Source organism: Peromyscus californicus, unplaced genomic scaffold, assembly GCF_007827085.1.
Source record: "Peromyscus californicus insignis strain IS unplaced genomic scaffold, ASM782708v3 Scaffold_5__1_contigs__length_169319896, whole genome shotgun sequence".
Lineage (NCBI taxonomy): Eukaryota > Metazoa > Chordata > Mammalia > Rodentia > Cricetidae > Peromyscus > Peromyscus californicus.
This window is the reverse complement of record NW_026294573.1, coordinates 162394947-162407588: the sequence shown is the minus strand read 5'-3', so window position 1 is coordinate 162407588 and position 12642 is coordinate 162394947. Positions and strand designations below refer to the sequence as shown.

The 12642-nt window shown below is 39.2% G+C and overlaps 1 pseudogene; it reads right to left on the bottom strand.

Annotated features, from left to right (window-relative positions):
• Positions 1 to 9690: 9690 nt before the first annotated feature.
• Positions 9691 to 10954, bottom strand: LOC128096587 (NHP2-like protein 1; annotated as a pseudogene).
• Between the last annotated feature and the right edge of the window lie 1688 nt (positions 10955 to 12642).

The following is a 12642-nucleotide window of genomic DNA, read 5'->3' as shown; positions in this document are numbered from 1 at the left end:
GCACACTATTTCTATAGACACAATTGGAAATGTTTTCTTTCCTATTTTACTATTGATTTCAGAAGACGTCACAGTTGTGTTTTTGTAGAATGCCTGTCTTAGCAATTGAAAAGTCAATTCATTGGGATATGAATGTGTTTGACTGCTAAGGATAAACATTCATTTACTTATGGTTTAATATAAATTTAAATTTTAAAATGTCATTAAAAATTTAAACATTTCCCAAGTAAAAGGTAAAATGAACTTCCATATAGCCATTGTCCAGCTCTGGTGTTACTCATGTCCAGCATCCTTAGACAAAATTTCTCATCTAGAGCCCCACAATTCCCAGTCATTCAGTGATTTTTGAGGAAAGACAGATGTGTAGATATAACGGTCTTATTAAATAAGAAACACAGAGCCAAATACAGAGTTAAAAGCCCAAGAGGTCAGAGCAGTAGTTAAGAACTGAGACTAAAACTGCCTTCTTACTCCTCACTGCCACTGCCATCCTTCCCCTGAGAAACAGAGCTACTTCCTGTGTGTCTGTCTTTTTATTGACTTTCTGTTCTGCCTTCTCATTGGTTGTAAACCCAACCACATGACCTCCTCATCACTGCCTCTCTATACAGACCTCCAGGTCTCTATGGTTGGTATTGAGATTAAAGGTGTGTGTCTCCAAGCTGGCTATGTCCTTGAACATACAGACTCTGCCTGCCATGTGATCAGATTAAGGGCGTGAGCCACCACCACCCGGCTTCTGCTATGGCTTGCTATTAGCTCTGACCCCCAGGCAACTTTATTTATTAACATACAAATAAAATCACATTTCAGCACAAATAAAATATCACCATACAGATGTGACATTAAATACACATTAAGTAATGACATTGGTATCTCTGAAATGTAAGAACTATTTTTTGTCCAATGGTAACAGCTTTATCACAGCTTAAAAAAACAAAATAATTTCTGCCTATGAAAAAGTTATTTTTCATAACTTTTATTATAAATATAAAATATATTTATTACTGGCCAAGTTATTAATTATCTTACATATCCACAAACTGTAGTTATCAATAAACTCTTGAAACTCCTTTTTGTTAATAGTGTTATAATAATTTTTAGATTTGCAGATGGTAATAAATATCTGCTGAATATCTGCCTCCTGGTGGTCATAGGTAGATTTTTTTTTATTTTATTATTATTTTTTTTAATAGTGAAAAGCATAAAACAGGATTCATTCAATATGGCCACACTGGGAAGACGGATAAAGAGACCCATGACCCCCTTCCTCTTGTCCATTTCCCTAAAGTGAGATAAAAGTGTAAATAGTGGGGCAGGGATTACACACCAAAGCAATCCAGGTCAAGGTGTGATCTAGCATTGTCTGGACTTCAATCTCATCCTGGGTGGTCTGACAATTGTTAGAGCTACGTGAAGCCTCTTTAACAGGAGACAAGTTTCTCCTTTGTCTAGTGCCAGGCTTTTTTCTTTTCCTTCTCCCACCATGAGATTCCTGAGAGAAATTGCCATTTCTTAGGGTCCATTGTTTGAACAACCTGATAGACTGAGGGACACCTGTGTCTCTAAAATATCTTCATTTCTTCCAGGCCAGTTACAACTATCAACTTTCTGTTATAACACCTCAGACTTGAAATAAAATCCCTCTATGTCTGAAACACGTACAATAAACAGGATGCAAGTGGGAACTAAAGTTAGAACACATTTGGTGTCAGGTAGCCATGCATAAGAACCATTTTTTTCACAACATTTGGTTTTTAATTGCTTTGGGGAGGGTTGGCGCACTCTGCTCCACCTTGTTGGTTTGATATACATTTTCCTTTTCTTTTTCTTTTTTTCTTTTCTTTTTTTTTTGTCTTTTTTTTTTTTTTTTTTTTTTTTTTTTGAGACAGGGTTTCTCTGTGTAGCTTTGGAGCCTGTCCTGGATCTCACTTTGTAGAACAGGTTGGCCTCGGACTCACAGAGATCCACCTGGCTCTGCCCCTGAGTGCTGGGATTAAAAGCCACCACTGCCTGGCTATACATTTTCATCATGAAGCTGAAGCTGGCCTCAAACTTATGACCCTCCTTTATCAGCATCTCAGGGGCTGAGATTACAGTCAAACACAAGCAGCTAAGTATGAGACTATTTTAATTGTGACAACTTGCCCCCTTGTTACAGAAGAATATTCTCAGAAGGCATTGATGATCAATTGCCTGGTAGTTTGTTCTCCATTGTTCCATGGTGCCTGGATAAGATCCATTCTGGTTTGTCTGAAGTCCCTTCTGGGCAATGTCCCAGCATCTGAGAAATATTGCTAAAGTTCTCTTCATCAAGAGCTGTACATCTTTTCATAGAGGGCAGGCAGGGTGTCTGAAAGACCATCTGTATCCATTTCAAGTAGGCTGTAGTTGGTTTCAGGAGTTAGTGGTAGCAAAGGGAACTTTCTCCATCTCCTCATGACTCTCTACTTCTGGTGACAGCAACGGATGGAAGAACATCTATCTCTTGGGCTCTGTCTAGGAATTTTATTTTATTTTATTTTACTTTATGATCTCCAAGGATGGGCTCAAGAGTGATGAGCCAGGATCTGCTTTTAGGCATTTTGATTGCTGTTGGAGTGGCTAGAGTCATAGGGTGAGGTCCCTCCTACATGGTTTCTTACATAACTTACTCAGACCTTTGTGACTCACCTAGATTTTCATCTTTGTCTTCATCTTTCCCACTGTGGAAAACACCCAGCCATGTTAATTTAGAGCAAATTCTCCTTATGTGATGGGAAAACTGAAGGGCAAAACTCCTGAGAGGCCTGAATAAGCCAAATGTAGTCTTTTTAACTGCCGGCAGGGCTGTCCCAAACAGATTGGCAGAAAGCAGCCTCCGACATCTAGTTGGTTTGAGTTTTTAAGAGCAAAAAACCACAAGTGTCAGGACACATAGAGGCATCTCTAGAGTGTTGTTTACAGAAGTAGAGAGAGAACATTTAAATGATCAGGCAGTTAACCTTTAGGTCAGGGTCACATTGCATGGGAATTTAAGGCTGGTCCAGAGGCAAGTTTGACCCAAGATAGTTTTAGCACTTAGAGTATCTTTAGGAATACTTCCCTGAGATGAAGTATACAGTTCAGTAGCCTGATATAGGAAATTCATTGGCTCTAGAGACTGAGTTAGAGTCTGAGCTGAGTTTTCTGCTCCCATGGTCCCATTAGGCCTCCGGGAAGTTGAAAATTTAAATGAAAAAAAAATTGGATAAGAGGATGGAGGTATATAATTGAATGCCTACAGCACAGGAAATTCAAGGAGTACAGTGATCTCCTGTGGTCTCAGTGGTACTGGGAAGGAAGTTTTATGGGTGCCTGACTGCCACCATTTTAGTTTATTTATACGCCATTTTCAAGAGGAAAAAACATACCTCTGGCTCTCAAAACACAAGGGAATGGGTTTGCTTTTGGAAATTTGTTCATTTTGAAAAGCAATGGAAAGTTTATTGAGCAGATGGTACAGAGATCTCGCAGCTTCTTCCAGAGATAACATCTCCCACAAATATGGAGAATGTGTTGGAAGTGATGGAGCAGTGATAATCTCTGAAGACTAAGTACAATCCCCACATAATTCAGATTTCCTCATGATTTTGTTTGTTTGTTTTTTGATACAGAGTTTCTCTCTGTAGATCTGGATGTCCTGGAACTCACTCTGTAGACCAGCTCAGCCTCCAACTCAGAGATCTGCCTGCCTCTGCCTCTGGGTACTGGGATTAAAGGCGTATGGCCTCATGCCAGGCTCCTTGTGTTTTTCTCTTGTGGCCTCTGCTTGCTTGTTTGTATCAAATCTTCCGATACAACCTTGTACTTATCATGTTGAGTCTTCTTAGGATAACTTTGCCTCTAGAAGTTTTTAAATTTTCCTTTTTTGTAAAGACTTCATAGCTCTCATGGATACCAGTGGCATACTTTGTAGGATATCCAGTTGATATTTTTTATGATTGCACTGGAATTCTGGGTTTTGAGCATGAACACACAATTACAAAGTGCCATTTTTACTGAATTACATCTGGGAAATGACTGTCACTGGTGATACTGACTTTGATCACCAGGAAGAAGTCATCATGCCAAGGTCTCCTCTGAAAGTTATTTTCTTTCCTCTTTATACATGATGTCATTTATAAAGAAGAGGCGGTGTCTGTCCCACACTAAGCTATGCTGGGGGGGGGAGTTTCTGCATAATTAATTTGACATTCCTTGTCAAGAGCGGTTTATCTCTTCACTCTAATTTATGTATTCACTTGTTGACTAACAGATACTTATTTTATACATGAGATTGTAATCAATGTTATTTGAATCTATTAATAAAATTGTTACAGATCAGGTAATAGAAACCCTTCAGTCGGTTTCTGTGCCCTTTGACATGTGAGAAAACAATATGCTTTCTCCGCTTCCTTACTTGCTGACACTGCCATGAAATGTAGAGGATTCGCATATGTCTTCTGGCCAGTCTCAGACTCAGTCTTTAAAGAACTAAGAAGTCCTGGTTCTTTAATTGAAGAATGGCAACAAAAACCAAGATCTGGATCCTGCATGATGTCAGTGATACTTTACTTTAATATTATGAACATCTATCAATATTTCTATATTGCTATCAACTATACCAATACCCTTTATGCCTATGTTATTATTGTTCTCTAATTCTAACCATCATTACAGACATTAGTCTAGCCTCATTCATGACATATGAACTCTCATTTCAGCAATGAGAAACTGACATACACATTGCCTTCATCATTTACTTAATTATTCTATTTAGGTGTTCATGTAGATTCATGTAGAGCTGTATTAGACCCTTTCTCTCTCTCTCTCTCTCTCTCTCTCTCTCTCTCTCTCTCTCTCTCTCTCTCTCTCTCTCTCTCTCGTTTTTCGAGGGTTTCTGTGTGTAGCTTTGGCGCCTTTCCTGGAACTCACTCTGTAGCCCAAGCTGTCCTCGAACTCACAGAGATCCACCTGCCTCTGCCTCCCGAGTACTGGGATTAAAGGTGTGCACCATCACCGAATGGCTGTATTAGACTCTTATTCTGTATGTACATGCAACATACATCTGCCCACTGGAGTCCAGCACCTATACGTACTGTTCCTTTCTATTTAAAACATTTATTTTCTAGGTTACTTACATCAGCACCCTTTCCCCACCACTGTCATGAGGTTGTAGGCACATCTACAACTCAGTTAGATAATTTTTTGATGGTATACTTTCCTTCCCGCAGATCCTCCAAGTTTCTAAATAAATTTTGAATATATATATTCATTATCAAATAACTCCAGTCACTGATGTCTTCTAGTATTTTCCTGGGTTGCCTTTTCCAGAATGACATATAGGTTTCTTTCTTCTACCTAACATTAAGTTTTTGTTCATTTTTCAATTTATAAAGTAATTCATAGATTCATTCTGATACCCTTTACCTTTTAATACTTTAAATTTATAGCTCTGATACATTTAGAATTTATCACAATAGAACTGATCAAATTTTATATTTATGTGGATTTGATGTTTCTCAATACCATTTATTTAAACACTTGTATTGACTTCATACATTTGACATGTCACAGTTATCTATTAAGCTCAATATGTAGTGGGATATTTCTGGAGTTTGTTTTTGTTCTATATTTAGCATGTTTAGTCAAGCAAGGGCAATCTACTCTTCAATTAAAGCATCCTTCTAATATGCTTTAACATTTCCCAAGGCCAGAAGTCTACCATCTGCACCACTGTGATCCTTCCTCAATGATTTTCCTGGTTGGTTGATTTGTTCTTTCACATGACCATTATAAGAAACTAGTGGAGCTCCAGAAAATTTCTGGAGGCATTTTTACTGGACTTGTGTTAAATGGCTAAACTAAGAAGGAGGTGACATCATTCTGATGATATTTTTTTTCTTTTCAGGAGCACAGTTTATTTTCCATTTTTCTAAATTTGCTTTTGTAAGTTACATAAGCAGTTTATATTATTGGCCATGTATGCTGAAGGCATTTGTAAATTTGTGTCAAGTTTTGATATTTATTTATCTATCATAGTTCGGTTGGTTTTGCTTTATCTCAGTAAGTGGAATCTTCTTCCACTAAATTTTCTAACTGGTTTGTTTAAATGAATCAAAGCTGCTGACAGCAGATACCATATATGCTATAGCATCTTCTGTAATTCTCTCGTAGACAGTAAATAGAAGCTACTGAGGCTAGATTGATATGTGTGGTGATGGTTAAAGTTGAAGAACAATATTAACTTCCTGATTGTAGCTCTATTAATTTTGGTTGTATTATTAGAATTGATATGCTTTAAAATTCTGTCTAGGAGATAGAGCAATGGCTCAGCAATTAAGAGCATATGTGGATCTTCCACAGGACAGGTTCAGTTCCCAATACCCACACGATGACTCATAATCAACTCTACTCCAGTTCCAAGAGATCAGGTGCCCTCTTTTGGCCTCCATAAACATCAGGCACAGACATGATGCATATATATGTACATCCAGGCAAAACACTCACACACTTACTGTAAAAACGTAAATGCCATTGTTTATAGAAATGCTGTCTGTATCTGCTTTTGAGTCTCCATTTTACTGGTTACTATTTGCAACTTACTGTAAACAGACACGGTAATGGAATTCTTTGCCATATCAATTTATTAGAATCTTTACTACCTTCACAATTGGCCTATTAGACAATGAATAAATAAACCATAATGTTAAGGGAGTGTTATCAATTCTATGTATTGAAGCATTTTTAATATGAACAGACACTTCACACTTTGCTCTAAGCATGTGCTACCATCATTTTTCCCCTGTGTTTTTTTTAATTGACAACTTTCACTTTATACTTTTTTAGTATTTACCTTCTCTTTAGAATTCAAAGGACCACCAACGCCCTGGATTGAACAACTTTTCTTCATCAAATAGGATTCTGCAGTGCATAGATCTACTCAGTGGCAAACACCAATAAACAAATTTGTCGATCATCACCACAGTGTTCAGACTATTTTATTTTTTTAATTAAATTTTTTTTAAATTTTACATCCCAACCACTGTTGCCCCTCTGTCCCCTTTCCCCACCCCCTCTTCCCAGCCATCCTACCTCCATTCTTTCCTCATAGGGGGTAAGGCCTCCCTTGGTAGTCAACACAGGCTGGCATACCAAGTTGGGGCCAGATCAAGCTCCTCCACCGAGCATTGTGGCTGAGTAAGGCATCGCACCATAGGGAATGGGCTCTAAAAAGCCAGTTCATTTTTTAAAAATGAAATTTGAACATATTTCGTTATTAGGATGCTCAAGAATGAACAACATTCACTGTCTTCATATGATGGAAAAAATGGATAAGGGCTCCCAAAGTGGTTGTCAAAGGGCTCAAATCCCTATTCAATCAATGACAGGAAGTTTCTGATAACATTTGTCTCTGCTGTAAGTTCCAGCCCCGGAATCCTTCATTCCAGCACAAATTGACTATTTTGTCCTTGCCGCTCTTCCAGATCCAGGCAATCAAATCCACCCCAGGTTGCCTCTAAGTCTGCATGCATCCCTTTGAATTGTTACTGCCTTGATACCCTGAGGAGCACAGTAGGGAATGGGGTAAGAATATAAGGTTACACATAGCAAAACTCCACACAAACAGTATTTGGACATAGGCTTCTGTTGCTAGAGTTTTCCTGCCTGGCCCACAGTCAGGACAAACTCTCTCACCCGCTAGTCCCACAGTCACTCAGACCCGACCAAGTAAACACAGAGACTTATATTGGTTACAAACTGTATGGCCGTGGCAGGCTTCTTGCTAACTGTTCTTACAGCTTAAATTAATCCATTTCTATTAATCTATACCTTGCCGCGTGGCTTGTGACTTACCGGTACTTTACATCTTCCTTGTCCTGATGGCGGCTGGCAGTGTCTCCCTCACCCAGCTTCCTGTTCTCTCAATTCTCCTCTCTGTTAGTCCTGCCTATACTTCCTGCCTGGCCACTGACCAATCAGTGATTTATTCATTGACCAATCAGCAACACATTTGACATACAGACCATCCCACAGCACTTCCCCTTTTCTTTTCTTAAAAAGGAAGGTCTTAACCTTTACACATCTCTAAAGTCAGCTTGGTATATTTGGGAATTTGGGCGTAGCTTCTCTTACTACTTCCTGCTGGAGGGGGGCGCTGTATCTTATGGGGACACAAGGAATATTTTAGGGTTATGGAGTAGTCCATGAGGGTGTATCGTCTGAGCCAGTTGCCTTGAAATGGTTCTGGATGTTGGATCATCTGGGCCATGGTGTCATCGGAGACCTTTCAGGTGGTCTTGGCTGGTCAAACCTGATGTGTCTTAATCTGGAACAAATCCATAGCCTCTGGCTTTCTGTGGAAACAAAAGCAGAGTCTCCTTTCGAAAGTAACATATCCTTATATCCAAATTTTGAAGTCAAGGTACCTTTAAAATATACATATTGGTTTAACTCAGCTTCTTTTACAATCAAATATCTCTCTGCAGTTAAGAATCTCAAAGACAACACAATCCAGATTCTCTGTGTAATATTCATCTTTACGTGGCTTATTTTCTTATATTAGCTTGAGCCTATTGCTTTAAACTGCAGCCTTCTAAGCCTGAAACGGCGCTGGCGCCGCCCACTTCAGCTTCCCAACATGGCGGTGATGGTGATACGTTTTCCGCCAGCTCTGGGAGCCATCAACTCTCAGAAATAGTGGGTCTATGCTTCTATCAAAGCAGCGTGTAGCCCAGAAACCTCTTTTTTTTTTTTTTTTTTTTTTTTTTGTACTAGCAAAGGCTAAATCCACCACACAGTTTAATGTGCCACTTGCAGAGGCCTCATTCCAACCATACTGCAGGTAGAGCACGCACGCTAGGAACCCACAAGTAGCTCAAACCGGCAGCTGCCGCTCATTTGAGAGAGACAGTTAGGAACTCTTTTTAGCTCTGGTTTAGAATCTTTTCTCAGGTTTTAGGTGGAAATTCTTGCCACCACATTGGATGCCATTTGTAGCTAGAGTTTTCCTGCCTGGCCCACAGTCAGGACAAACTCTCTCACCCGCCAGTCCCACAGTCACTCAGACCCGACCAAGTAAACACAGAGACTTATATTGGTTACAAACTGTATGGCCGTGGCAGGCTTCTTGCTAACTGTTCTTACAGCTTAAATTAATCCATTTCTATTAATCTAAACCTTGCCACGTGGCTTGTGGCTTACCGGTACTTTACATCTTCCTTGTCCTGATGGCGGCTGGCAGTGTCTCCCTCACCCAGCTTCCTGTTCTCTCAATTCTCCTCTCTGTTAGTCCCACCTATACTTCCTGCCTGGCCACTGACCAATCAGTGATTTATGCATTGACCAATCAGCAACACATTTGACATACAGACCATCCCACAGCAGGCTTCACATTATCAAACTTCTTCTTCAAATGGTGGGTGGGAAGGACTGCTACCCAAAGAAAGATCTTCAGTCCAGGTAGCATGTATGGAGATCTTGTATGCAAAAGCATGAGGGAACAGCATTACTCTCATCTTACCTGCACAGAGAAATGAGTTTGCAGATGAAAGTAGACACTATCCCTGGCTTAGGTTTCTCTGCTGTTCAATGGAGACATTCTGCCTCTCACCTGTCTTAGGTATCGTTTCATTTTTTTTAAAGGAAGATCAAAACATGGTACAAGAGAGGATGAGGAGATGGGGACAAAACAATCCTGTAAGACAAATAAAAAAATACAAAAAAGAGATGTCATACAATATTTGCAATAGAAACTGGCTGAAAACACTACATGCTAACAGACAATATGATACATGAAAGGGCAGACAAGAAAGGGCAGAGGCCACAGGCCTACACTAAGAGCCTTTCAATAGACTACTGAATGGACTGGATCTGCTGTTTTAGCTGAGAGCCTTCTTTGATGATAGCAGAACAAGCGAGGACAAGCCTAGAGACTCCACAGGCCTGTCCTAGGTCCTAGGGCCTGCTTGGAGTGCACAGCACATAGAGGACATTCTTGTCTTCACAGCAGTGGGAGGTGCAGGATCATCTCCAAGGGCTCAGCATCTGCTGCCATCACAATGAACTCAGAGATGCCCCTGTTGAGAGTTTTGGTGGCTTCATTGGCTCCTTTCCAAAGCTGCTTGTAGTTCCGAGACTGCGGAACAAGGTCCAGAAGCTTCTTGGTGAGGTGGTCATCTGTGAAGGGATAGGCCTTTGGATTCACATCAGCCTCTATCATGGCTTCCATGAGCTGGTCTTGCTTCGATGTGAGAACAGCCCACCTCAGACAGGCAGAACTTCTTTCTTAATTGTCCATCATACCTATTCATTCCTCTTGGGAAGTGTCTGTGGTCATGGCAGCCAACGTAAGTAAACCAAATAAGCCCTCAGCCTGACTGTTTCCATGGTCACAAACTTGGAAAGCTTAAAACTGTAGAAGACTAGTGTCAAATGAATGACTTGGATGCAAGACTCACAAACCACCTACATTTTAGAATTTTAGCAGGAAAAACAGTATCTTTTTGGTGATGCTCATCCTGGAGTTCTGACTAGTTCAAGAAAAGCAGCAGCTGATTATGATTGCTGTCTTTTCACCTGTCATACCATGCTTCTGCCACTCTCAAAGGAACAGAAACAGCAAACCTCACATTTCCCATACCACTATATGCTGTCTGTTCAGTGGATTTAAAAGTAGTGTTCTCCTAGTGGCACAGTTTCTTCTCCTCAAGTGCCAGTGAGGACTGGCTGATTCCAATAAAAGAATCTGCATTTTCAAGCCTTGCACACACCAGCATTCCATTCCAGAACAAGCCCAGGCAGGGTTGTTTTTCATTCACAAAAGAAATCCACCGGCCTGAGCCAACTTGCCTTGTGTGCTTAAGGAAACCAAGTGGCACTACATTACTGAGGACCAAAATCCTTCCTGTTCTTCTTAAGGAGACTTAAATGTGTCTCCTGGCTGTCCCACAGTTGAATTTCAAGTAGGAGAACAGAAAGGTTTTGTTGTTGTTGTTTCTGATTGTTTGTTTGTTTTTTAATAGAGGATAGTTAAACTGAAAGAAGAGCATTAAACAATGACTGAAGGTAACATAGGGTTAGTGAGAGAACTTTTGTTACAAATCACACACACACACACACACACACACACACACACACACACACACACACACACATCCTCCATGGGGAGCAGGGACTAGTGTCTATATTCTCTTAAAAGATTATTATCCAGAGTATTTTATCTTGGGATCAAATAATATTAAATCTCTAGAAATTATTTAGTTTGAATTCTGATTGAACATTTCCTAATATGCTTCTCTGTAGTTGCCATAGTCTAAATATTTTGTGAGCCTTGTAAACTGCAAATTTTGGCCATAAAAAGTATCATTAAGTTTATTTGCTAAACTATAGAAAATGCTTTCCTTTCTAATTCACTGAATGGTACAGTTAAACTGACTTCCAGAGGCAATCTTAACATGGTAAGTATACTGCAAATGGAGAATGTAGAAAATATGGAGGCATGAGTGTTTTGTGTGTTAATGTTCTCTGCACTTGACTCTGATAACAGCCTTGAATATTGGATGCGCTTACACTCTTTCATAAGACCAGGAGTTAGAGATAAAAAGTGAATAATATATTGCACATACAATTCACTACATTAGAAATGTTCCTTTATGTGACCCACAGAAAGAAAGTCAACAGCTCTACTGCCATTGCTGTGCCTGTCATATGCACATGAGGCATGAATAAAGGCAACTGTGGCCCTCATTTCCTCTATTCATTTCATTACTCCTATCAGTGTGCTTCAAGAACAGATTTAGAATCCAAGGAGGAATCTTAAGCATCCAATAACAGAATAAGAATTTTGCCAAAAATGTTCATATGATATCCAATTTATAGTGTACTTTTTATTTGTGAAGAATCCAGACATTTGAGGTAGAAGTGTCATGTTTTGACAATTCAAAGCAATAGGTCCTCTATCTTCCTACTGCTGGTCTGTGCTTACCCTCTTATATATCTGGATATTCATCTATCTTTCAATTGTTCCTTTGGGAGTAGCAACTGTTATAATTAATTTTAATTCATTCTGCAAGAGAAGCAATCTCCTAACACACTCCTTTGCATATGATGATGAGTAATTTGTTAATGCTTTATTTTCTTATTTTAATTTATAAAATTAGTTTTTCTCTCTAAGCCTGACTAATTTTGCTCTACATAATGATCTCCATTTTCATTCATGTTGTCGCAGGTAGTAGGATTCCATCTCTTTTATTCCATCGCATGGAATATATTACTGAAATATTTCTTTATTCATGCATCAGTTGGCAGGCACCTAGATTGAATTTGTATCTTGACAATTTTGAGTTGTATTAAAATAAATACTGAGATGCAGATGTTTATTCATTAATAGTTATTTCATTTCCTTTGTGTGTATCCCATGCTATTAAATTTCTGAGTCTAATATTTTCCTTAGCTGCTATATTGATTTACATTCCCACTTAAAGAATCTCGGTGGTTCCTTTCCTTTACATTCTTTGTAGGATTTGGTTTTCTGGTTTTGATTTTGGGTTTTGAGTTTTTAAAAAGGACTTTGAAATGATTTTTATTTGTGTGTATGTATCCCTGTGAGTGTACATCATGTATGTGCAGGTGATGAAATTA